Source organism: Lithobates pipiens, unplaced genomic scaffold (genome assembly GCF_037356315.1).
Source record: "Lithobates pipiens isolate NorthernLeopardFrog02 unplaced genomic scaffold, aLitPip1_a1.2 Scaffold_12, whole genome shotgun sequence".
NCBI lineage: Eukaryota > Metazoa > Chordata > Amphibia > Anura > Ranidae > Lithobates > Lithobates pipiens.
In genome coordinates this window covers 333,911-360,438 of record NW_027507707.1, presented here as the reverse complement: position 1 = coordinate 360,438, position 26,528 = coordinate 333,911, and the positions used below count along the sequence as shown (strand labels likewise).

Here is a 26,528-nt window from a genome sequence, read left to right as displayed (position 1 = left end):
CTGAATGTGGTCAGAGGTGCGGGGGCCCTGGTGTATGCAGTACTGCATGTGGCCAGAGGCGTGGGGGCGCCGGAGACACTGTGTGAGTGTCTCAGAGCGTCCCTGCACCTCTGGCAAAATGCGGTACTGCACACCCTAGTGGCATGAATCGTGCTCGTCTTGCAAGACAGCGCTCGTAAATCGAGTCAGGAGGAGACGCGCGGCCGCCATGATGCAGGGGAGGAGACACAGGGGAACCCGTCTTCCCAGAGGGAAGCACTTCCTGCACCATAGATGGGGTAAGCGCGGGGTGACCCGGATTGCGAGTAACTTGGTTTACGAGCGTTTCGCAATACAAGCTATTTTATTTATTTTTTAAAATCCTGACTTCATTTGCAAGTGTTGTCTCGCAAGGCGAGCAGGATTCAAGCTGCTGGGGTGTGCAGTACCATATTTTGCCAGAGGTGTGGGGGGGCGCCGGTGATGCTCGGAGACGCTCGGAGACACTAACACAGTGTCTCCCGCACCCCCGCACCTCTGGCCACATGCAGTACTGCATACGCCAGCACCCCCGCACCTCTGGCCACATGCAGTACTGCATACGCCAGCGCCCCCGCACCTCTGGCCACATGCAGTACTGCAAACGCCAGTGCCCCCGCACCTCTGGCCACATGCGGTACTGCACACGCCAGCGCCCCCGCACCTCTGGCCACATGCGGTACTGCATACGCCAGTGCCCCCACACCTCTGGCCACATACAGTACTGCAGTCACTGTGGAACGGATTATCTGAGTTTCCATTGATTTCTATGGGGTAACTCGCTTTGATAGACGAGTGCTTTGGATTACAAGCATTCTTCTGGAACGGATTATGCTCGTGATCCAAGGTACTACTGTACCACCAGCCACCCAAGATGTAAATCATAAACACTTTAATCTGAGGGTGCAGATAAAATATTCATCATACCCGAGTGGCTCCATCCTTGTTATTCTATTTTCTTTTTCTCCGGAGTTTCGGCGTGTTCTCTGAGCGGAGCACACCATGCTGTATTCCCGTACCACGCTGTACCACTTAGAGAACTCTTAACGGAGCAAACAAATGACTCTTCACTCACTTGTCTTAAGGATACTTAAAAATTTTAGCAATTTACGTCAATTTTCCGTCAGACTATCACATCTACCCACCTTATTGGTCTTTGATTTCCTTCTGACCAGAACATGAAAGGGTCATAAATTGCCGGCGTACTTTTATATGTCCTAGATTTTAATTGAAGTTGTTGAAAATTTTCTTTTACTTCGATTTTTCTAGACCTGTACCTCTTAAATAAACCAATTTATCAAATAAATGAAAAAAGTTCTTTCCTAATGTAGCACTAAACCCCCGAAGGAGCTGCTGGTTATTTTGGGGCTTACCGTTACCTTCCCCTCTCCTTGTGGCACGTCTAGGGGATGTCCCGTGGTAGGTGGCCCAGGACCCTGAGACTGACAATAGATCCACTTGAATGGATTTTATTTGCACCTTAACCACTTCAATACCGGGGGGCACTTAAACACCTTCCTGCCCAGACCAATTTTGAGCTTTCAGCGCTGTCGCATTTTGAATGACAATTACTCAGTCATGCTACACTGTACCCAAATGAAATTTTTATCATTTTTTTCCCACAAATAGAGCTTTCTTTTGGTGGTATTTGATCACCTCTACGGTTTTTATTTTTTGCGCTACAAATAAAAAAATACTGAAAATTTTGAAAAAAAAAATGTTTTTTTTTGTTTCAGTTTCAAAACTTTGTAAATAAGTACGTTTTCTCCTTCACTGATGGGCACTGATGGGGCTACACTGATGGGCACTGATAAGGCGGCACTGATGGGCACCAATGATGTGGCACCAATGAAGTGACATTGATGAGGTGGCATTGATGGACACTGATATGTGGCACTGATATGTGGCACTGATAGGCGGCACTGATGGGCGACACGGATGGGCGACACGGATGGACACTGATAGGTGGCACAAATTGGCACTGATAGCTGGCACGGATTGGAATGGATGGGCGGCACGGATTGGCATGGATGGGCGGCACAGATGGGCATGGATAGGCGGCACAGATGGTTATGGATAGGCAGCACAGATGGGCATGGATAGGCTACACAGATGGGCATGGGTGGGCACTCATAGGCGGCACAGGTGGGCACTCATAGGCGGCATTGGTGTTATACTGTACTAATGGATGCCAATCAGTGCCAAACAATAATGCATGCCAATCAGTGATGCTCATTGTGGGCACTGATTGGCATCCATTATGGGCACTGATTGGCATCCATTGTGCTGACTGGCATCCCTGGTGGTCTAGGGAGGATTACCTTTTCCCTGGTGGTCTGGTGGCGTCCCTGGTGGTCCAGTGTGGGCATCCTCGGGGGGGCTGTGCTGATAATCGATCAGCACAGACCCCCCCTGTCAGAGAAGCAGCCGATCGGCTCTCCTGACAGACGCGAGTGAGGAAAAGCCGATCACCGGCTCTTCCTATTTACACTGTGATCAGCCGTGATTGGACACGGCTGATCACGTGGTAAAGAGTCTCCGTCGGAGACTCTTTACCGAGATCGTAGTTGCCGGGTGTCAGACTGACACCCCGCAACAACGATCGCCGCGATGCGCGCCCCCGGGGGCGTGCAGCGGCTCATAATCCTGAGGACTTCATATGACGTCCGATCAGGATTATGAAACCACTTTGCCACCGTCAATTCCCTATAGGGCGGGCGGCAAGTGGTTAAACCATTGAACAGTCTTTCAACTTGGGATCAGAGGGCTGGAAAGGAGTTCAGGTTCTCTCAATGTCAAAGTCTATAAAGATCATATTAGAGAACTTGCTTACTTTGACTGCATCCAGAGAATAGCCATTGGCAGCTGGATGATCACTCAGGTTGGACAGTCCCTCTCTCACAAGGTCTAGCAGACAACAAGGTGCTTCCTCAGGAACAAAGTCTTTATCACAGACGTTGTTTTAGAACACGTAGGAATCTAAGCTGTAGAACACTTGTAGGATATCTGGATCTTCCAGCCAACTTGGCGATATCCACAAGGCCGGATTCTCTCGGTTACTTCAGCCCTTCCAGGCTCTTGTTAAGAAAACCAACCCGTACGTGGTGTTCTTCTAAAGACTCCTCCCCTGGAATGCTCGAAGTACACTGGGTCTTTCCAAAACCGGAGACGGCACCCAACCACCTTGGAATCCTCCCTTAGTTCCCTTGCCTTGGGCTAGCCAGCCCCGAGGTATTAAAGTCGGGTGGATCCGCACCCCAGGCCATAGCCTTCCTGGGGGCTGGTCAGGAGGACCGGGACCATGTACTCAGCACTTCATACTGGACCGGAACCCCGAACCACGTGACGTCCGCACAGGGCCGTCTTTAATTTTGATTGGGCCCTGGGCAAACATTTTCTTGGCCCCCCCCCCCCCCTCCATTCTGAGACATACAAAAAATAGCAGGTAGACTCAAAATCTGTTTACTGCAGCAGATCACGCAGTGATTGCAATTGTTTGCCAGAGGTTACAGCCTATCCTTACTGCTCGCTGGCTGGTTGCTAGATGTTACAACACATAATTTCTGCTTGCCGATTGGTTGCTAAAGGTTGATGCACATCATTACCACTTACTGATTGGCTGCTAGAGATTAAAGCGGTAGTAAACCCGCACGTTTTTTTTTTTTTTTTTAAACCTGCAAAGCAAAAGGCATAATGAGCTAGTATGCACCGCATACTAGCTCATTATGAAATACTTACCTTAGAACGAGGCCCCGACATCTGGCCCGATCCACGCCGAGGGAGCTGACATGCTCCCTCGGCGTTTCTTCCGGGTATCGCGGCTCCGGCGCTGTGAGTGGCCGGAGCCGCGATATCGTCACTCCCGCGCATGCGCGCGGGAGATTTCAGTCCGGCCGCTCGGCTGCTGCCGGATTTTGACGACGAGAAACCCCTTGTGCGCATGCGCCGCTGCAGTCAGCGGCGCATACCGAGGGGAATATCTCCTAAACCGTACAGGTTTAGGAGATATTTTTTTTACCTACAGGTAAGCCTTATTATAGGCTTTCCTGTAGGTAAAAGTTAAAAGTGTGGGTATACAACCACTTTAAAGCAGATCACTACTGTTCGCTGATTGGTTGCTACAGGTTAATACACATCATTACCTCTCACTGAGCAGTGGAGCAATCCTAAATAATTGAGCAAGTAAAGGGGCACATTAATACACATACTACAGGAGACAATCAGAGACTGCAGACATACTACAGGAGACAATCAGAGACTGCGGACATACTGCAGGAGACAATCAGAGACTGCGAACATACTGCAGGAGACAATCAGAGACTGCGGACATACTGCAGGAGACAATCAGAGACTGCGGACATACTGCAGGAGACAATCAGAGACTGCGAACATACTGCAGGAGACAATCAGAGACTGCGGACATACTGCAGGAGACAATCAGAGACTGCGGACATACGGCAGGAGACAATCAGAGACTGCAGACATACTACAGGAGACAATCAGAGACTGCGGACATACTACAGGAGACAATCAGAGACTGCGAACATACTGCAGGAGACAATCAGAGACTGCGGACATACTGCAGGAGACAATCAGAGACTGCGGACATACGGCAGGAGACAATCAGAGACTGCAGACATACTACAGGAGACAATCAGAGACTGCGGACATACTGCAGGAGACAATCAGAGACTGCGGACATACTGCAGGAGACAATCGGAGACTGCAGACATACTGCAGGAGACAATCAGAGACTGCGGACATACGACAGGAGACAATCAGAGACTGCGGACATACGGCAGGAGACAATCAGAGACTGCGGACATACTTCAGGAGACAATCAGAGACTGCGGACATACGACAGGAGACAATCAGAGACTGCGGACATACGGCAGGAGACAATCAGAGACTGCGGACATACTGCAGGAGACAATCAGAGACTGCGGACATACTGCAGGAGACAATCAGAGACTGCGGACATACGGCAGGAGACAATCAGAGACTGCAGACATACTACAGGAGACAATCAGAGACTGCGGACATACTGCAGGAGACAATCAGAGACTGCGGACATACTGCAGGAGACAATCGGAGACTGCAGACATACTACAGGAGACAATCAGAGACTGCGGACATACTGCAGGAGACAATCGGAGACTGCGCACATACTGCAGGAGACAATCGGAGACTGCAGACATACTGCAGGAGACAATCAGAGACTGCGGACATACGACAGGAGACAATCAGAGACTGCGGACATACGGCAGGAGACAATCAGAGACTGCGGACATACTTCAGGAGACAATCAGAGACTGCGGACATACTGCAGGAGACAATCAGAGACTGCGGACATACGGCAGGAGACAATCAGAGACTGCGGACATGCTGCAGGAGACAATCGGAGACTGCGGACATACTGCAGGAGACAATCGGAGACTGCAGACATACTGCAGGAGACAATCAGAGACTGCGGACATACTGCGGACATACTGCAGGAGATAATCCGAGACTGCGGACATACTGCAGGATACAATTAAAGACTGCGGACATACTGCAGGAGAAAATCAGAGACTGGCGACATACTGCAGGAGACAATCAGAGACTGGCGACATACTGCAGGAGACAGAGACTGGGGACATACTACAGGAGACAATCAGAAACTGCGAACATACTGCAGGAGACAATCAGAGACTGCGAACATACTGCAGGAGACAATCAGAGACTGCGAACATACTGCAGGAGACAATCAGAGACTGCGAACATACTGCAGGAGACAATCAGAGACTGCGGACATACTGCAGGATACAATCAGAGACTGCGGACATACTGCAGGAGACAATCAAAGACTGCGGACATACTGCAGGATACAATCAAAGACTGTGGACATACTGCAGGAGACAATCAGAGACTGCGGACATACTGCAGGAGACAATCAGAGACTGCGGACATACTGCAGGAGACAATCAGAGACTGCGGACATACGGCAGGAGACAATCAGAGACTGCGGACATACGGCAGGAGACAAAGACTGCGGACATACTGCAGGAGACAATCAGAGACTGCGGACATACTGCAGGAGACAATCAGAGACTGCGGACATACTGCAGGAGACAATCAGAGACTGCGGACATACTGCAGGAGACAATCAGAGACTGCGGACATACTGCAGGAGACAATCAGAGACTGCGGACATACAGCAGGAGACAATCAGAGACTGCGGACATACTGCAGGAGACAATCAGAGACTGCGGACATACTGCAGGAGACAATAAGAGACTGCGGACATACTACAGGAGACAATCAGAGACTGCGGACATACTGCAGGAGACAATGCGCGGACATGCTACAGGTGATGGTCAGAAAACTTTCAGCAATGCACAGCTTGACAGGTGAATAACAGCTCAGGGTTTAAGCAGTCAGGCATTTTATGGGTGCAAGGACATACCTGAGCAGCCAAACACACTACATACATTTAGAGGTATGTGGGCGGGGCTTCCATTCTCTGATCTCACTACAACAGCCGGGAGCTCTACTGATGCTTTGTAGAGGGGCCCCGTTACCCGTGAATTGGGGCCCCAATGAAGGTTTTGCAGAGTGCGCAGAGGACACGGGAGGCTGTATTCCCGCGCTAGCCAGCTGAGAGGGGGCGGGGCCGGGAGCTCCACTGATGCTCTGACCCCGCCCCCGTGCAGCCTGTATGCTGGGAACAGAGCGGCTGTAGTGAGAGCCAGTGGTCGGAGTGGGATCGTCAGTGGAGCTCCCGGCCCCGCCCCCTCTATACTGGCTGGGGAATACAGAGGTCTGGGGGCGGGGCCGGGAGCTCCACTGACGCTCCCACTCCGATCACTGGCTCTCACTACAGCCACTCTGTTCTGAGCATACAGGCTGCACGGGGGCGGGGTCAGAGCGTCAGTGGAGCTCCCGGCCCCGCCCCCTCTCAGCTGGCTAGCACGGGAATACAGCCTCCCGTCCCGTGTCCTCTGCGCACTATGCAAAACCTTCATTGGGGCCCCAATTCGCGGGTAGCAGTGCAGGCCCCCCTACAAACATTGGGCCCAGGGCAGGTGCCCCGTTTGCCCTGCGCTAAAGACGGCCCTGCGTCCTGCATCTTAAATACCCTCTCCCAGAAGGCACAGCGAGAAGGCCACTCTCACTGACCTGACTCCGAGAGAGAGCAAATTAAGCACCTAACCAGACCATAGTTCCACGCCTGCCACCAGAGACAGCGCCCCCCCCTGTGGCCAGGCTGAACATCTCACAGCCCAGTCAGACTGACGCAGAAGTCAAATTTAGGCAAATAGACCCAAACCAAACTGTAGTTTGGGTAAAGTGAAATTTTGAGAAACGCATAGCGCGCGTTCTTCAGGTGCCCGCCGCTACACTAACAATCTGCAAATTGCCGAATATTGCTCAACAGACTGAAACCCCATCCAATCACTCGCCGACCACCCAACCGTACTTATTATGGGTTGGAAATTTACGTCAATTTACATAAATTTCCCAACAGACTATCACATCTACCCACCTTAATGGTCTTCATTTCCCTCTGACCAGAACATGGACGGGTTGTAAATTGCCGGCGTACTTTTATATGTCTTAGATTGTAATTGAAGTTGTTTTCTTTTCTTTTACTTCGATTTTCTAGATGTGCTTCTTAAATAAACCAATTTATCAAATGGGAAAAAGTTCATTCCTAACAATCTGCAAATTGCCGAATATTGCTCAACAGCCTGAAACCCCATCCACACACTTGCCGACCACTCACCGTACTTATCATGTTTGGGCACAATCGTGTATGTCATGTATGTCATCCGGTTTGTTCCGGGTAGGGCTGCGCACAGCGCGCCGCTCCCATGACCGCTGTGTTTGGTGGCTTGCGGATCCCGGTACCCCCGGCCCCAGTGGCGGCCCGTCCCTTAGGGGCACCCGAGCGCCGCCCCCTCTATCCACGGCTGCCACCCCCTCCAGCTTCTAGCAATTTGGCGATGCGATCCTCTATCCATCGCCGCTGCCTCCACCCCTTATACATGCGTCTGGCCCCTTTCAGGATGCTGAGTGCCTGAATTGCAGAGGTGGGGGTTGTTTTTTTTTAAGCCCCTGATTAGAGCCAGAGGCTCTAATAGGCTTTGAAATAGGGTGGGCATGACCATGAAATTGCCAGTTAAAGTAGCGCAGTGCCCAATAGCAAAAAATGGCCTGGCCATGAAGGGGGTAACTCCTCCTGGAGGTCAGGTGGTTACAGTTTCATTTCAATAAGTTTTTTGTATTATTTTTTGCACCAATAAAATAACAGAGAATACATCTCAAAGCACAGTAATTTGCTTTTTTTTTTTTTACCTTTCCCTGTATTCTAGAGGATTCTAGAACTATAGTGGGAGGAAGAACAGAGTTAGCAGCCTGAATATTTATGGCTCTCCAGCCAATCCCTGGTGATGTGTGCCCAGAAGGTGGTGGAGGAGCTCATAAATATATAGAGGCCTGAGGCTAAGAGCAAAGTTCCTGGGTCCAGTCTTCTTTTCCAAAAATATTTTATTGTACTTTTTACAGTTCTCAATACAAGAAGAATGATATACACTATATTACCAAAACTATTGGGACGCCTGACTTTACACGCACATGAACGTTAATATAGTTACATAGTAGGTGAGGTTGAAAAAAGACACAAGTCCATCAAGTCCAACCTGTGTGTGTGATTATATGTCAGTATTACATTGTATATCCCTGTATGTCGTGGTCGCTCAGGTGCTTATCTAATAGTTTCTTGAAACTATCAATGCCCCCCCGCTGAGACCACCGCCTGTGGAAGGGAATTCCACATCCTTGCTGCTCTTACAGTAAAGAACCCTCTACGTAGTTTAAGGTTAAACCTCTTTTCTTCTCATTTTAATGAGTGGCCATGAGCCTTGTAAAACTCCCTTTTGCGAAAAAGTTTTATCCCTATTGTGCTACCATTACGGTATTTATATATTGAAATCATATCCCCTCTCAAGTATCTCTTCTCCAGAGAGAATAAGTTCAGTGCTCACATCCCAGTCTTAGTCCGTAAGGTTCAATATTGAGTTGGCCCTCCTTTTGCAGCTATAACAGCTTCACCTCTTCTGGGAAGGCCGTCCACAAGGTTTAGGAGGGTGTCTGTGGGAATGTTTGACCATTCTTCCAGAAGAGCCTTTGTGAGGTCAGGCACTGATGTTGGACGAGAAGGCCTGACTCTCGTCCTCAATGATGGGGCAACGAAGGGCTGAGCCCTGCCCTGACACTCTGGCGAGGTGGCTCCCACACAGCTCGGCTTCTTTTGATGGGCACCCAACAGTAGTTCAAACCATGGAAATGAAGAAAGGAGCACCAGACCAAAAGCAGATTAAGGAGTCAAAAGATACTTTTAACTTTTAGCAAAAAGTCATATAAAAACATACAACGCGTTTCAGGGGCAACACCCGTTCCCCTTCATCGGGGGCTCAAAACAGGATAAAACTTGGCTGGACAGGGATCTCACCAATCCATATTAGAACAGATATTATCTGCTTGCTGAGCGCATACTGTATATATACCGCGGCAAAGTGGCTCCTCTGCACTGGATCGCGGTCCTGTACGTGATCCTGCACTTCTGGGATCTGGCGCGTGCCCGCACGCCGCCGGCGAGCCGCTCCCACTGCGATGGGACACAGAGGGAGCCAATCAGCGGGTCCCGGCTCATGGGACCCGCCATTCATGTACACATGAGAACATGTACACATGGCAGATCGCCGTTTTGTGAGAAGGGAAGGTAGCGATCCTGTGTTTCTGCTTCTGCTGCAAACACTGTAGTAGTTGCTTACTTTTATTATTAGGATGCTTACCTGTCCTGGCATCCAGCGGTGTCCTCACCCAAACCGTCACACATATATATTTTTTTTTTTTACTATGTGTATATTTATTTAAAAATATTTTTTACTTTTCATTTTTCTTTTTTATTATTTTATTTTTTTTATTATTATTATAGGTTATTTTCATTTTTTTTTTTTTCATTTTTTTTTTTTTTATATTTATATGTTTTTTTGCTTTTTCATTTGTCTCAATCCTCCTTATAGGAACATAGTCCGAAACTTCAACCGCGGGCGCACGTGATGTCACTCACTCCTTCCAGCGTCACTCAGGAGGATGGAGTTTGCCTGGCGGCACAGTAAACACCAGGCACCAGTGAGGTGAATGGCTGGCCATTAGCGAGTGTTCATGGCGCGCCGTGGCGGTAGAAGCCCCCCTGGTGCCCTGTGGGAGGAACCATAGCTCTGGCACTTCTGGGTATGGAAGGTTTTGTGCACCTGCCCCTTAGTCAGGAAAACAGGGATGTCTCCGGTATCTGAGGGGTCATCTTTGTGGTTATTTGTATGAGTGGGTCATCCATCCGATTTACAATGTGCAATTAATATCCTTCGCCCATTACCACTATCATCATTATTATTATTATCACTACTATTATTAATAATATTATGAATTTTATTGTTTTGAAGCTCTTTTATTGTACAATCAGATTTAATATATATTTAATATAATATATTAATTTATACATACAGTATCTCACAAAAGTAAGTACACCCCTCACATTTCTGTAAATCTTTTCTTCTATCTTTTCATGTGACAACACTGAAGAAATGACACTTGTCTACAATGTAAAGTAGTGAGTGTACAGCTTGTATAACAGTGTAAATTTCCCGTCCCCTCGAAATAACTCAACACACAGCCATTAATGTCTAAACCGCTGGCAACAAAAGTCAGTACACCCCCTAAGTGAAAATGTCCAGATTGGGCACAATTAGCCATTTTCCCTCCCCGGTGTCATGTAACTCGTTAGTGTTACAAGGTCTCAGGTGTGAATGGAGAGCAGGTGTGTTAAATTTGGTGTTATCGCTCTCGCTCTCTCATACTGATCACTGGAAGTACAACATGGCACTTCATGGCGAAGAACTCTGAAGATGTGAAAAAAAAGAATTGTTGCTCTACATAAAAATGGCCTAGGCTATAAGAAGATTGACAAGACCCTGAAATTGAGCTGCAGCACGGTGGCCGAGACCATACAGCGGTATAACAGGACAGGTTCCACTCAGAACAGGCCTCGCCATGGTCTACCAAAGAAGTTGAGGTCACGTGCTCAGCGTCATATCCAGAGGTTGTCTTTGGGAAATAGACGTATGAGTGTTGCCAGCATTGCTGCAGAGGTTGTAGGGGTGGGGGGGGTCAGCCTGTCGGTGCTCAGACCATACGCCGCACACTGCATCAAATTGGTCTACATGGCTGTCATCCCAGAAGGAAGCCTCTTCTAAAGATGATGCACAAGAAAAACAGTTTGCTGAAGACAAGCAGACTAAGGACATGGATTACTGGAACCATGTCCTGTGGTCTGATGAGACCAAGATAAAGGTATTTGGTGTCAGATGGTGACAAGCGTGTGTGGGGGCAACCAGGTGAGGAGGACAAAGACAAGTGTGTCTTGTCTACAGCCAGGCATGGTGGTGGGAGTGTCATGGTCGGGGGCTGCATGAGTGCTGCCGGCACTGGGGGGGGGGGCTACAGATCATTGAGGGGACCATGAATGCCAACATGTACTGTGACATACTGAAGCAGAGCATGATCCTCTCCCTTCAGAGACTGGGCCGCAGGGCAGTATTCCAACACGATAATGACCACAAACACACCTCCAAGACCACCACTGCCTTTCCAAAGAAGCTGAGGGGAAAGGTGATGGACTGGCCAAACATGTCTCCAGACCTAAACCCTATTGATCATCTGTGGGACATCCTCAAGTGGAAGGTGGAGGAGCGCAAGGTCTCCAACATCCACCAGCTCTGTGATGTCATCATGGGGGAGGGGAAGAGGACTCCAGTGACAACCTGTGAAGCTCTGGTGACCTCCATGCCCAAGAGGGTTAAGGCAGTGCTGGAAAATAATGGTGGCCACACAAAATATTGACACTTTGGGCCCAATGTGGACATTTTCACTTAGGGGTGTACTGACTTTTGTTGCCAGCGGTTTAGACATTAATGGCTGTGTGTTGAGTTATTTTGAGGGGACGGGAAATTTACACTGTTATACAAGCTGTACACTCACTACTTTACATTGTAGACAAGTGTCATTTCTTCAGTGTTGTCACATGAAAAGATATACCGTAATAAAATATTTACAAAAATGTGAGGGGTGTACTCACTTTTGTGAGATACTGTATATATGTTTTTTTGTTTTTTTGTGTCTCTGCCTCTGTTTGGGGTGGGGTCATTCAATCAATCTTTTCCATTTCTTATTTAAAAGCGGTTGCCCGTGGTTGTCCAAAGCAGCTTAGCTCTGAGGAAGGGGGTGCGCCCCCCGAAACATGTCAGATTTTACCCCTTGACGCGATACAGCACTGGTGTCTACACTATCCCACACTGTGTGGTTTTTATGGCTCATTTGAGAGTTGCACTTTGTGAGCACCCATTTTTTTACTCTTTTTTTTTTTTATTATTCAAAAAATGCTATTGGTAATGCACTAGGTTTGCACGCCTTCCATTTTGCTTTGTTTTTCGTAGGCCTTATTACAGGCTTACCTGTAGGTACAAGATGAAAAAGTGGGTTTACTACTACTTTAAACCCTCCACATGGAGCAACAACTTGATTGCAGAGTATTTTATATCCATATGTAAAGTCTTTGTAAAAAATGGGATGTCTCAGAAACCATGAAATCAGGCCGAGACAGAAGTACAGTTAAATAACACTTGTTTAATAATAAAAGTAAATAGAACATAGCCAAAGCTCAGTAACCGAAACGGATAGTCAGCCAAGCCAGGAGTCAGGGATCAACGTAGAGAAACAGCAAGCAGGATCTGGAGCCAGAAGGGATGTCAGCAAAGCCAGTCTCTAAACAGGAATGCAGGAGAGAGTCTCTGTGATGTTGACCAAGGCAAAGGCAGAGAACCTCCGGACTGGATGGCTTAAAGAGGGATTTCACTGGAAAAAAAAATATTAAAAGCCAGCAGCTACACATACTGCAGCTGCTGATTTTTAATAGATGGACACTTACCTGTCCCAGGATCCAGCGATGTCGGCAGCCGAGGCCGATCGATCGCTCGGCTCTCGGCTGAGGCCGCTGCCATTCTAGGTGGGGGAATCACTTCCCGTTGCGGCTTCACTTCCCGGTTCCCTACTGCGCATGCGCAAGTCACGTAGTGCAATAGGAATGGTCCGCGCTGTCTCTGGGACCCGTGAGTGTCCCAGCAGACAGCGCGCCGGGACAGGAAGAGGCATAGACTACCGTGGGAGTCTATGCCCGGAAGTGGGTGCAAATACCTGTCTTAGACAGGTATCTGCACCCCCCTCCCCCCTGAAAGGTGCCAACTGTGACACCGGAGGAGGGAGGGTTTCCGATGAGCGGAATTTCTACTTTAGGGTGGAACCCCACTTTAAGTAGGCAGAACCGATGAGCAGGATCATCAACAGCTGAGTGACTGTGGAGAGAGAGAGATAGGAGCTGGCAATTAGCCAACGCCTGAGTGGCCAGCTCAGAGAAGGAAGGGATGAGCCATAGACGTGCGAACAGCGTGTTCCGGATGTGCCTAGGCACACCCTAATCACCCCATATGCATTAGCATTATCCAGGAGCAGCACCAGATGGGAGGTTGAGGGTGCCAGTGGCCATTGTAAATGCCCCCATTATATTAAGATCTAGGTTCAACTTTAGGAACACGTTACACCCATAATTAGGGTGTATCGTAATATGCTCCCAATCAACTGGCTCCCACCACCAGAGACCAGACCCTTCCTGTGACAGCAGGTGGCGCTCATGTGTGTTTTAAGCTTTGGGGTGCACATCCTAATGCAATAGGCTGCGCACACCTATGGGCTGAGCCCAGCCCTGACAGGATGATGGCCTTTGTATGGTCGGCTTTACAGCATGCAGCAAATACACACGTTCACAAATCAAAAGATATTCCTTATTTTCCATCTGATGGTTGATATCCACCATGCCCTCTCCTTTATGTTGGAGGAATAGGAGATAATGGAAGTTCATGGCTAAGGTAAATAGGTTTCCTTTGGGGATATGCATTCTTTTTCAATTACTACAAACAGTATGAAAGTGATTCCACCTGTGCATAGTGCTACATAGTGCTACATAGTTACATAGTGCTACATAATGCTACATAGTTACATAGTGCTACATAGTGCTACATAGTTACGTAGTGCTACATAGTTACATAGTGCTACATAATGCTACATAGTTACATAGTGCTACATAGTTACGTAGTGCTACATAGTTACATAGTGCTACATAGTGCTACATAGTTACGTAGTGCTACATAGTTACATAGTGCTACATAGTGCTACATAGTTACGTAGTGCTACATAGTTACATAGTGCTACATAGTGCTACATAGTTACGTAGTGCTACATAGTTACATAGTGCTACATAGTTACATAGTGCTACATAGTGCTACATAGTTACATAGTGCTACATAGTTACATAGTGCTACATAGTGCTACATAGTTACGTAGTGCTACATAGTTACGTAGTGCTACATAGTTACATAGTGCTACATAGTGCTACATAGTTACGTAGTGCTACATAGTTACGTAGTGCTACATAGTTACGTAGTGCTACATAGTGCTACATAGTTACGTAGTGCTACATAGTTACATAGTGCTACATAGTTACATAGTGCTACATAGTTACATAGTGCTACATAGTGCTACATAGTTACCTAGTGCTACATAGTTACATAGTGCTACATAGTTATATAGTGCTACATAGTGCTACATAGTTACATAGTGCTACATAGTGCTACATAGTTACGTAGTGCTACATAGTTACATAGTGCTACATAGTTACATAGTGCTACATAATGCTACATAGTTACGTAGTGCTACATAGTTACATAGTGCTACATAGTTACATAGTAGGTGAGGTTGAAAAAAGTCCATCAAGTCCAACCCATGTGTGATTATATTACATTGTATAACCAGAAGTATGTCTGCCTGGGGCTTTGGTTTCAAGTTGCCCGAACCTCTCTGAATGATACTTTATATCAATATTTTAGGAAAGGCCCCGTTGTGACTATAGGGCCACCGGCTGGTCTTACCATCCTCGGATCTTCTTCGAATCCCAGAAGGAACGAGAAGATATTTTAATTATCTTTGCCTTATACTCGGTATTCATCGTTTCTCTTCTTTGCTGCCAAGTCTTTAAACCACTTCAGCCCCCAGGAAGATTTTACCCCCCTTCCTGACAAGAGCACTTTTTTTACAGTTTGGCACTGCATCGTTTTAAAGTGGTTGTAAACCCACATGAAAAAAAGAAATAAAAAAAAAGAAGACAAGACAAAGGCATAATGAGCTAGTATGCATAGTAGGATACTAGCTCACTATGTAATACTCACCTGAGAATGAAGCCCCCCCGCTGTGCCCGTGAACAGCACCGGCCGTGTCGACATTTCTCCCCGAGGGGGTTAAGCTCCGGGTATCGCGGCTCCGGCGCTGTGATTGGTCGGAGCGGCGATGGCGCCACCCCCCCCCGCACGCATGCGCGCGGGAGCCGCCAGTAACGGCACACTCACTGAAGCAAACGGCACGTGCGTGCCATTGCTTCAGTGCGCATGACGTCGGCACATGCCGATACAGGGGATATCTCCTAAACCGTGCAGGTTTAGAAGAACTCCGGGGTAGCTACAAATAAGCCTATAAAAGTGGATTGTAACGCCGCGTACACACGATCGGACATTGATTAGACATTCCGACAACAAAATTCAGGGGATTTTTTTCCAGACGGATGTTGGTTCAAACTTGTCTTGCATACACACGGCCACACAAATGTTGACGGAAATTCTGAACTTCAAGAACGTGGTGACGTACGACACGTACGACGAGCTGAGAAAAAAATCGAAGTTCAATAGCCAGTGCGGCTCTTCTGCTTGATTCCGAGCATGCGTGGAACTTTGTGCGTCGGAAATTGTCTGCACACGATTGGAAATTTCCGACAATTCCGGATTTTGCTGTCGGGGAAAAAAAAATTAGAGAAGCAGATCTCAAATTTTGTGCGACGGAAATTCCGATGGAAAATGTCCGATGGAGCCTACACGCGGTCGGAATTTCCGACAACAAGCTCCGATCGCACATTTGCCGTCGGAAAGTCCGGCCGCGTGTACGGGGGCGTAAGGGCTTACAAGCACTTTAACTGACAATTGCGCGGTCGTGCGACGCTGTACCCAAACAAAATGTGTGTCCTTTTTTTTTCCCCACAAATAGAGCTCTTTTTTTTTTGGTGGTATTTGATCGCCTCTGCGGTTTTTATTTTTTGTGCTATAAACAAAAAAAAAAGCGACAATTATGAAAAAATATATATTTTTTACTTTTGGCAATAATAAATATCCCCCGAGTTTAAAAAAAAAAAAAAGAATTTCTTCCTCAGTTTAGGCCGATATGTATTCTTCCACATATTTTTGGTAAAAAAAAAAAAAAAAAAAAAGTAATAAGCGTATATTGATTGGTTTGTGCAAACGCTATAGCGTCTACAAAATAGGGGATATATTTATGGTGTTTTTAGGGCGTCTTTAATTATTTTTTATTTATTTACTAGTAATGGTGGTGATCTGCGATTTTTAGCGAGCGGTCTTGTGACATTGGGACGGACAGATCGGAGACTTTTGACACATTTTTGGTACCATTGACATTTATAGAGTGATCCATGCTATAAAAAAGCACTGATTACTGTATAAATGTCACTGGCAGGGAAGGGGTTAACACTAGGGGGCGTACTTTTTTTTATTTTTTTTTTTATGGTTGAAGTAGATGGACTTGTGTCTTTTTTTTTCAACCTGACTAACTACCATATTTATCGGCGTATAACACGTGCCGGCGTATAACACGCACCCCAAGTTTAGGAGGGAATTTTGTGGAAAAAACTTTTAGGAGGGAAATTTAAGGAAAGAAAACTTACATTTAAATGCCCATCAATGCAGCCTTATCAGTGTCCATCTGAAGCCTCGTCAGCGTCATTTGCAGCCTTGTCATGCAGCCTGTCCTCATTGCAGCCTCGTCATGCAGCCTGTCCTCATTGCAGCTTGTCTGTAGTGCATTGAGCGCTTATGTTTTTAAAAATGGCGCCGCCGAGATGTCCCGTGTATCTCGGCGGCACCCGGAAGTTCTTGGCGGCTTTCGACCGCTCTCAGAACTTCTCGGCCGCTCTTCTGAAAGCCGCCAAGAACTTCCGGGTGCCGCCGAGATACACGGGACATCTCGGCGGTGCCATTTTTAAAAACATAAGCGCTCAATGCACTAAGACAGACAAGCTGCAATGAGGACATGCTGCATGACAAGGCTGCAATGAGGACAGGCTGCATGACAAGGCTGCAATGAGGACAGGCTGCATGACAAGGCTGCAATGAGGACATGCTGCATGACAAGGCTGCAATGAGGACAGGCTGCATGACAAGGCTGCAATGAGGACATGCTGCATGACAAGGCTGCAATGAGGACAGGCTGCATGACAAGGCTGCAATGAGGACATGCTGCATGACAAGGCTGCAATGAGGACAGGCTGCAATGAGGACAGGCTGCAATGAGGACAGGCTGCAATGAGGACAGGCTGCATGACGAGGCTGCAATGAGGACAGGCTGCATGACGAGGCTGCAATGAGGACAGGCTGCATGACAAGGCTGCAAATGATGCTGACGAGGCTTCAGATGGACACTGATAAGGCTGCATTGATGGGCATTTAAATGTAAGTTTTTTTTCCTTAAATTTCCCTCCTAAAAGTTTTTTCCACAAAATTCCCTCCTAAACTTGGGGTGCGTGTTATACGCCGATAAATATGGTAGTTAGTCAGGTTGAAAAAAAAAGACACAAGTCCATCTACTTCAACCATAAAAAATTGTACTGAAATCGCGGAGTATCGGCGTATAACACGCACCCGCGATTTTCCCCTGATTTTAAGGGGGAAAAAGTGCGTGTTATACGCCGATAAATACGGTATGTATGAAGTAAATATCTAAATAAACAGTTTGGGATCAATTTATTAAAGGGGTTGTAAAGCTTAATTTTTTATTTTCTAAATAGGTTCCTTTAAGCTAGTGCGTTGTTTGTTCACTTAGCTTTTCCTTCGATTTTCCCTTCTAAATGTTTTTTTTCTTTGTCTGAATTTCTCACTTCCTGTTTCTCCTCAGTAAACTTCACACCATCATCCGAGCGGTGTTTAGTCAGCCAGAACAGCTTATTGAGGAGGAACAGGAAGTGAGAAATTCAGACAAAGAAAAAAACATTTAGAAGGGAAATCGAAGGAAAAGGTAAGTGAACCAACAATGCACTAGCTTAAAGGAACCTATTTAGAAAATAAAAAATGAACCTTTACAACCCCTTTAAGAAAAAATTTGCGTAGCCATTGACCTATCTTTATGTACATTGGGCAAAAACAAATATCATTAGGCTATTTTCTCTTACAAATGAATGTTCTTTTATTATGGGCAGTAGTAGAAGAAATGGTGAGTCGGCTCCGCCCTTTGCAGCTATAACAGCTTCAACTCTTCTGGGAAGGCCGTCCACAAGGTTTAGGAGGGTGTCTAATGGAATGTTTGACCATTCTTCCAGAAGAGCGTTTGTGAGGACAGGCACTGATGTTGGAGGAGAAGGCCTGGCTCGCAGTCTCCACTCTTTCTATAAAAGTAAGTGCGCAGGCACCGTTCATCTTCGGAGACTTTCGGCGCCTCCTGTGTCCTCCATACTGCGCAAGTGCAGTATAGGACGGACACCATCCGAGGGGGGGCAGTTCTCGACAGGACACCGGCTTCATTCCAGTCTGTCCCTAGCCGTCAGAAGCGGCGGATGTTCGAACGGGCCTTCCGGTGTAATGGGAGGCAGCAGGAGGGGGGGGGGGGGAGATGCCCCCTTCCGCTCCTCCGGTATAACAGCCAAGCGGCTTTTAGCCACATCCGTTGTTATACCTGGAAAGCCGATCGCCCGCTCTAAACAACGGTACCGGGATGCCGGCATCATCCCGGTATAACCTCCGAAACGCAGAGTACTTTCGGCGGGAAGGGGTTAAGTCAAGAGGGAAGCACAGAAGACTGTCCCCTGTGATTGATTCAGGCTGTATACCTTACAGCAGTGAGGTGAGAGGCCTGCACACACACACAGAAGGTTTGCTCGGCACCGGCTTTTGTGCCATTTTCACGGTGGAGGGATTCACTTTGTATGTAAAACATAGTTTAGACTGTCACAGACCCTTTTTCAGGATCACATTGTGTGATTTTCTACAATTTGGATTACATTTGCCTGGCTGTGCACATGGACTCTACGTCACTTTGCTTTACTTGTTTAATAATTGATCGTTTCATTGTATATGTTTTGAATGATTTATTAGCACACCTTTTATGCTATCTTTTTGCTTGGTAATGTAATTATTTGACATTTATCGTAGGGCTGTGTAAATTATAGATGAATTCCTCAATTCATTTTTTTGATCGATCAAAATTCTTTTGATCGCTACTCACCTATCCGCCGGCTTCCGGGTCCTCAGGGAGTTCCGTCGAAGGTCCGGTGACGTCACGGACATCGACGTCACCGAACCCCCCCCCCCCCCCTTCCCCAAGTGCCTCCGTCTGCTAACGAAGGGAAGTGGAAGGGGAGGAGTCCGGTGACGTCAAAGTTCTGATTGAACGTAACGCGTACAGGGGGAGGAGCTGCGCATGGCGTCACCCGCTGCTGGTCTACGGAACTAACGCGATTGTCGGCTTTACATGCTGTGTTTTTTTATCATCTTTATGTGAGTAGTTTGTGTTTCGAACACAAAAATGAAATCTTATACTTAAGCGGTGAGCACTTCGATCTTTTCTTTCTACCCATGACCCGGCGTCCTTGCTGAGATCTAAGAGAAATTTATGGTCCGTGTTAACCCTTTTGATATCCGCTTGCATGACCACCTGTTGGCACAGGGGTCCATGCCATAAGATGAGAGTGATTAGTTAGACCGGAGGGGGAGGGATTGTCACGCTACTGTAGGGGGAAAAAAATGACTTATGTCAGTGCTACAGTCTGAATTTAAAACCTATTTGTGTGAACTGTGAAGTCAAGTCATGGATTGTTGAAACTAGTGTCGGGTGATTGTATATATAGTGTGTGACAGTGGGGTCACTTTGGACACAGGGTGAATAAAAGAAACCCCCGATATGGTCTGTGATAGCCAAATTCAAGGCTGTATATACATTGTATATAGATTGGATGTATACTGTATATGGGGGTTAAGTATCATTGCTGTGAGGAATTAAGTTGTTTTGCATTTCTATTGTTCATTTAACTCTGTCCTTGTGTGTATTGTAAAGTGCCAGACAGACTGGCTGCCAACCCTTTGTGAAAAGATGTGTATTGGGTGGGATCGTTTGAAGCCTAGCAGACGTCAGGATGAGGTGTTGAGTCTTGGGATGTGTGGGTGGAGCTGGGCCCTTGTTCATGTTAAAGCATGTGCCTTGAATTGTGTATAAAGTTACAATGTTTCTCATTAATAAATTCATTCCTACTACAGAAGAGACAGAGTGCGTCTCGTCTTTTTGCCAGAGGGGTCGGCTCCTATAGGAAAGGGTCGTTTAGCTGTGGATATTGGTAGCGAGTGGATGTGTGTCTAGGAGAGGGAACATCGTAAACGGCGTTAACCCCCTTTATATAAGGGGTGCCGTTACATAGAGTGTACCACATTTACCACCGACTAATAGATCAGCTAAAAGTAGTTGGATCTGTATGTGCATTATAATTAATCGAAATTAATCGATTACAGAAAAAAAAACGATGAATCGAAATTAATCGATTAAAAAAAAAAAAACGATTAATCGAACACGAAAATTTTAATCAGTAACAGCCCTACTTTATTGCCCTTTTTGTATCTACGTTTACACAGCACGAAAGCTAAAAAAAATTGACCTGGGCAAGAAGAGGGGGGTGAAAGTGCCCGGTATTGAAGGGGTTAAGGATCCAAAGAACTAACATATTTTCACCTCTCTGCGTATCATAGTGAGCCATTATTGGCTGGCTACCAGCTTGGTGTTTTTTTGTTTGCAGAGTGGTAAGATGACACTAGAAAAGACTACAAAAAAAAATCGGCAGTGCAATGCCGTAATTACAATTACCACAAACAGGACCTTGTCTGGTGAGAAATCAAGCCCACTCAGGAGACCGATAATTGCAATCAATAAAATGAACCAGAAGTGAAAATAGGTTGTCTCTAAATCCACACCGCCCCAGAGAACGCAACATTTGCCTTTCACGTCTGCAAGCGGCTTAGAGGAGATCCATTTTTTTTTTTTGTTTTCCATCTCACGTCCTCCATGAAGTGACAGCATTGATTCCAGCCACCGGCACGCAGGACCCATCACAAGTACACTACTCCATTCCTTACCTATCGAATTAAACCCCTTCGGGAAATTCGATGCAGCTGATGATCACCACCCGTAGTGATGAAGGTTATAGATTGCTCAAGCACAGATAAGTGACACCTTAACACGAGTAGAGAAATCGCCATCCCCGATATTTTACATATATGATGATGCACTGGGTTGCATTGGTCATGGCCATTGGTTTATCAGTCTAGACCGGGGGGGTCTCCAAACCTTCTAAACAAAGGGCCAGTTTATTGTCCTTCAGGCTTTAGGGGGGCCGGACTGTGGCCAGCGAGAGTGGAAATCAGTAGGAGTGAAAATAACCACATTTGATATAAGGTGGAAGAATAGTGCCCCATCATTGGTATCAGTGGGAAGAATAGTGCCCCATCATTGGTGTCAGTGGGAGGAATAGTGCCCCATCATTGGTATCAGTGGGAGGAATAGTGTCCCATCGTTGGTATCAGTAGGAGGAATAGTGCCCCATCATTGGTATCAGTGGGAAGAATAGTGCCCCATCATTGGTGTCAGTGGGAAGAATAGTGCCCCATCATTGGTGTCAGTGGTGGGAATAGTGCCCCATCATTGGTATCAGTGGTGGGAATAGTGCCCCATCGTTGGTATCAGTGGGGGGAATAGTGCCCCATCGTTGGTATCAGTAGAAGGAATAGTGTCCCATAGTTGGTATCAGTGGGAGGAATAGTGTCCCATCGTTGGTATCAGTGGGGGGAATAGTGCCCCATCGTTGGTATCAGTGGGGGGAATAGTGCCCCATCATTGGGGTCAGTGGGAGGAATAGTGTCCCATCATTGGTGTCAGTGGGAGGAGTAGTGCCCCGTCATTGGTATCAGTGGGAGGAATAGTGTCACATCGTTGGTATCAGTGGGAGGAATAGTGCCCCATCATTGGTGTCAGTGGGAGGAATAGTGCCCCATCATTGGTATCAGTGGGAGGAATAGTGCCCCATCATTGGTGTCAGTGGGAGGAATAGTGTCCCATCATTGGTATCAGTGGGAGGAATAGTGTCCCATCATTGGTATCATTGGGAGGAATAGTGTCCCATCATTGGTGTCAGTGGGAGGAATAGTGTCCCATCATTGGTATCAGTGGGAGGAATAGTGCCCCATCATTGGTGTCAGTGGGAGGAATAGTGCCCCATCATTGGTGTCAGTGGGAGGAATAGTGTCCCATCATTGGTGTCAGTGGGAGGAATAGTGTCCCATCATTGGTGTCAGTGGGAGGAATAGTGTCCCATCATTGGTGTCAGTGGGAGGAATAGTGTCCCATCATTGGTGTCAGTGGGAGGAATAGTGTCCCATCATTGGTATCAGTGGGAGGAATAGTGCCCCATCATTGGTGTCAGTGGGAGGAATAGTGTCCCATCATTGGTGTCAGTGGGAGGAATAGTGTCCCATCATCGGTGTCAGTGGGAGGAATAGTGCCCCATCATTGGTGTCAGTGGGAGGAATAGTGCCCCATCATTGGTGTCAGTGGGAGGAATAGTGCCCCATCATTGGTGTCAGTGGGAGGAATAGTGCCCCATCATTGGTATCAGTGGGAGGAATAGTGCCCCATCATTGGTGTCAGTGGGGAGGAATAGTGCTCCATCATTGGTGTCAGTGGGGAGGAATAGTGCCCCATCATTGGTGTCAGTGAGAGGAATAGTGTCCCATCATTGGTGTCAGTGGGAGGAATAGTGCCCCATCATTGGTATCAGTGGGAGGAATAGTGCCCCATCATTGGTATCAGTGGGAGGAATAGTGCCCCATCATTGGTATCAGTGGGAGGAATAGTGCCCCATCATTGGTGTCAGTGGGAGGAATAGTGCCCCATCATTGGTATCAGTGGGAGGAATAGTGCCCCATCATTGGTGTCAGTGGGAGGAATAGTGCCCCATAATTGGTATCAGTGGGAGGAATAGTGCCCCATCATTGGTATCAGTGGAAGGAATAGTGTCCCATCATTGGTGTCAGTGGGAGGAATAGTGTCCCATCATTGGTGTCAGTGGGAGGAATAGTGTCCCATCATTGGTGTCAGTGGGAGGAATAGTGCCCCATCATTGGTGTCAGTGGGAGGAATAGTGCCCCATCATTGGTGTCAGTGGGAGGAATAGTGCCCCATCATTGGTGTCAGTGGGAGGAATAGTGCCCCATCATTGGTATCAGTGGGAGGAATAGTGCCCCATCATTGGTGTCAGTGGGGAGGAATAGTGCTCCATCATTGGTGTCAGTGGGGAGGAATAGTGCCCCATCATTGGTGTCAGTGAGAGGAATAGTGTCCCATCATTGGTATCATTGTGAGGAATAGTGCCCCATCATTGGTGTCAGTGGGAGGAATAGTGCCCCATCGTTGGTATCAGTGGGAGGAATAGTGCCCCATCATTGGTGTCAGTGGGAGGAATAGTGCCCCATCGTTGGTATCAGTGGGAGGAATAGTGCCCCATCATTGGTGTCAGTGGGAGGAATAGTGCCCCATCATTGGTATCAGTGGGAGGAATAGTGCCCCATCATTGGTATCAGTGGGAGGAATAGTGCCCCATCATTGGTGTCAGTGGGAGGAATAGTGCCCCATCATTGGTATCAGTGGGAGGAATAGTGCCCCATCATTGGTGTCAGTGGGAGGAATAGTGCCCCATAATTGGTATCAGTGGGAGGAATAGTGCCCCATCATTGGTATCAGTGGAAGGAATAGTGTCCCATCATTGGTGTCAGTGGGAGGAATAGTGTCCCATCATTGGTGTCAGTGGGAGGAATAGTGTCCCATCATTGGTGTCAGTGGGAGGAATAGTGCCCCATCATTGGTGTCAGTGGGAGGAATAGTGCCCCATCATTGGTGTCAGTGGGAGGAATAGTGCCCCATCATTGGTGTCAGTGGGAGGAATAGTGCCCCATCATTGGTATCAGTGGGAGGAATAGTGCCCCATCATTGGTGTCAGTGGGGAGGAATAGTGCTCCATCATTGGTGTCAGTGGGAGGAATAGTGCCCCATCATTGGTGTCAGTGGGGAGGAATAGTGCTCCATCATTGGTATCATTGTGAGGAATAGTGCCCCATCATTGGTGTCAGTGGGAGGAATAGTGCCCCATCGTTGGTATCAGTGGGAGGAATAGTGCCCCATCATTGGTGTCAGTGGGAGGAATAGTGCCCCATCGTTGGTATCAGTGGGAGGAATAGTGCCCCATCATTGGTGTCAGTGGGAGGAATAGTGCCCCATCATTGGTATCAGTGGGAGGAATAGTGCCCCATCATTGGTGTCAGTGGGAGGAATAGTGCCCCATCGTTGGTATCAGTGGGAGGAATAGTGCCCCATCATTGGTGTCAGTGGGAGGAATAGTGCCCCATCATTGGTATCAGTGGGAGGAATAGTGTCCCATTGTTGGTGTCAGTGGGAGAAATGGTGCCCCATTGTTGATGTCAGTTGGCAGAACAATGTCTTGTATCAGTGGGAGAATAGTGCCCCAAGGGCCGGAGAAAGGCAAGCAAAGAGCAAAGATACGTGGCCGATCCACATATGGGGACATTGTAAATCTATTTCCTAAGAGTGATGGATATGTAATGCTGGAAGCTATATGACAGCACACTCTGGTCCAGGCTTTTTGTTTACATGTAAAAATCAATAAATGGGGGAAATATGGGGCATTTAAGGTCAAGGACATATACAGTGACTTGAGAAAGTATTCATACCCCTTGACATTCCCCAGATTTTCTCATGTTACAACCAAAAACATAAATGTATTTTATTGGGATTTTATGTGATAGACCAACACAAAGTGTCACATAATTGTGAAGTGGAAGGAAAATGATACAAATAAATATGTGAAAAGTGTGGGGGGGAGGGGGATTTGTATGGCGCCCCCCGGAGTCAATACTTTGTAGAACCCCCTTTCTCTGCAATTACAGCTGCGAGTCTTTTTGGGGATGTAAACGGTGTTCAAAACACACATGTGAGGTCTCAACATGATCGGTAGAGCGAGAGCACTAGACCTCCTCCGTAACTCAACTGATAACCTGTAGAATTTTTTAAACGTCGCCTATGGAGATTTCTTAAGGGTAAAAGTTTGTCGCCATTCTTACGAGCGGGGCGCAATTTTGAAGAGTGACATGTTGGGTATCAATTTACTGGGTGTAACCTTATCTTTCACAATATACAAAAATGGGCTAACTTTACTGTTGTCTTATTTTTTAATTTAAAAAAGTTTTGTTTTGTTTTTTCAAAAAAAGTGCGCTTGTAAGACTGATGCGCAAAATCCGGTGTGACGGAAAGTATTACAACGACCGCCATTTTATTCTCTAGGGTGTTATAAAAAAAAAATACACACACACATATATATATATATATATATATACATACACTTTTTTATTTTTATATATATATATATATATATATATATATATATAAAAGTATATATATGTATATTTATAAAAAAATATATAAAAAAAAGAATTTATATATATTTATTCATTTTTTTTAATAAAAATCTTATACATATATACATATACACACACTTTTTTATTTAAATTATATATATATATATATATATATATATATATATATATATATATATACAAACTTTTATATATATATAAAAAGTATATATATATATATATATATATATATATATATATATATATATATATATATATATATATATATATATGTATATATATATATATATATGTATATTTATAAAAAAAATTATACAAAAAGAATTTTTATATATATATATATATATATATATATATATATATATATATATATATATTTATATTTATTAATTCTTTTTTTTATAATTTTTTTTAGAAATATACATATATATACTTTTTTATTTATATATATAATGTAATGTTTGGGAGTTCTAAGTCATTTTATAGCAAAAAAAAAACTGATGAAAAGTAGCCCCGGTCCTTAAGTGGTTAAAATTGTGCACGCTCCTGGAATTGCGCCAAACTATGGCACCTAAAATCTCCGTATGCACATGTTAAAGGCCTTTACCGGTTACCAGTTTAAAGAGAAAGGGGATTTTTTTGAATAAACTTATATTGGATTATCAAATATAACTTTTGTTTGTATTCTTATTACAACGCTGATGGTATAAAACCAAAGTGACCAAATAACTATTTAAATCATTGAAATGTCTCTTTCTATTTTGCTTT

General features: G+C 46.1%; 1 protein-coding gene across 2 annotated transcripts in view; it reads left to right on the top strand.

Annotated features, from left to right (window-relative positions):
• LOC143973813 (prolactin-releasing peptide receptor-like) overlaps positions 1-26,528 on the top strand; it is a 162,062-nt gene that overhangs the window by 65,568 nt on the left and 69,966 nt on the right. The window lies entirely within an intron of this gene.